This window comes from Chrysochloris asiatica, unplaced genomic scaffold (assembly GCF_000296735.1).
Source record: "Chrysochloris asiatica unplaced genomic scaffold, ChrAsi1.0 scaffold00013, whole genome shotgun sequence".
NCBI lineage: Eukaryota > Metazoa > Chordata > Mammalia > Afrosoricida > Chrysochloridae > Chrysochloris > Chrysochloris asiatica.
The window spans coordinates 7,582,456-7,584,479 of record NW_006408531.1 but is presented as its reverse complement, the minus strand read 5'-3'; positions in this window follow the sequence as shown (position 1 = coordinate 7,584,479).

The following is a 2,024-nucleotide window of genomic DNA, read 5'->3' as shown; positions in this document are numbered from 1 at the left end:
ATTTCATTTCTATATCTCTGTCTTGAGCAAGTGGAGTACACAGTTAAGAAAATAATATGTAATAGGATTGGATATAGAGTGTAACACAATTATCTACTGCTATTTATAGATTTTTCAATTCCAATAAAAACTCCATACAAGTATTTTTCTCATAATTATTTATCATGTGTGTGTGAAACCAAATTGTAAATCTAATTTGACATAAAAACACATTTAAGAAAATCCTAAAGTCGAATAAGATGGTTGGGTTGGGCAGGAGTTTGCCATACCAGACACCGAGAATGGTATTGATGCAGATAGAAAAATTGACAAAAATAAAAACTTGCATAGCTCAGGCACAGAACAATTTATATATGAAGAAAAATGGGAAAGTATGAACCTTTCATCCACAGTGCTGACACAATTGGTTTTCTATAAGGAGAAGATATAAAATTGGCTTCTCTACTCAAACTAAATTCAAATTTATATGTGAAAGGTAAGAATGGAGATATTTTAGGAGATAATTTAGAAAGATAGGTTTTGAACTTTGGAGAAGAATTTCTTAATCAAAAATATTACTAATTATCTCAACTATATTACCTTTTTACAAAAAAAATGATCTTCTGCTTTGATATTTTATTTTTGATGCCATGCATTTTCAGTAATGGAAGGTATGCAGAAATCAAGGGAAATGCGTGTATGAGATAATATGGATTTTGATACAATTATGTGGGACACAGATGTCCCAAGAGGATTTGGTTGGTAGGATTGGTGGGGCAAGGGCTATCTCTTCATATTCACCACTATCCAGATCCTTACCAGGCAGTAGGATGTGCAATAACTGAGAAAGAAGCTTCCCAAGAAAACTGAGAGTCTAAATATTTGAGTAGATGGTGTACATGCCTGTTTCAAAAGGTTTGCGGGAAAATGTAATTAAAAGATAGTGGAATTATTACAGGAAAATTTGAAGCCCCATGGATCATGAATGGGTTACATATACACTTTTGTAGAGTGAACAAAAAAGTCCAAATCTAGGAGAAAAATAAATGCAATATATAGAAGAGATTGTCTGTAACAATCCTCAATGAGTGATTAATTCTAATTGATGCAATTAATGTCATGAATGTGAAAAAATATGTATATACACAATATGTATATACAAGAAACTCAAATAACTCTAATAACAACATATGTTGTTGTTATTATTAGGTGCCATTGAGTCAAAACAGACTCACAGTGACCCTATGCACAACAGAATGAAGCACTGCCTGGTCCTAGACTAATCTCACAAATCTTGCCACACTTGACCCCATTGATGTTGGCACTTGGCCAATCCATCTCGCTGGGGTTCTTTCTCCTTTTCTCTGACCTCCACCTTACTAAACATGATATCCTTCTCCAGTGACTGGTCCCTCCTGACAATATGTCTGAAGTATGAGAGATGAAGTCTGGCCATCCTTGCCTCCAAGGAGCACTCTGGCTGCACTTCTTCCAACACAGATCTGTTGGTTCTTTTGGCAGTCCATGGCACTTTCAATATTCTCCTCCAACACCATAACTCAAAAGCATTAATTCTTCTATGATCTTCCTTATAACTCTCCAACTTTCTCATGCATATGAGATTATTGAAAATATCATGGCTTGGATCAGGCATACCTTAGTCCTCAAGCTGACATCTTCGTTCTTCAACACTTTAAAAAGGTCTTGTGCAGCAGATTTGCCTAAAGCAATCTGTCTTTTTATTTCTTGACTGCTCCTTCAACGAGTGTTGATGGTTGATCCAAGAAAAAGAAAGTCTTTGACAACTTCAATCTTTTCTCCATTGATAAGAATGTTGTTTATTCCCCCTACCCCATCCCTAAACAAACAAATAAAAAACAGGGGGTATGGAAGCAATGATACCTCTCATTCCACGGCCTCTTCTGAATCCAGCTTGAACCTCTGGAAATACTCTGTCAATATATGATTGTAGCCGTTTCTGTATTACCTTTAGCAAAACTTTACTCGCTTGAGATATCAAAGAGATTGTCTGATGATTTCCACAT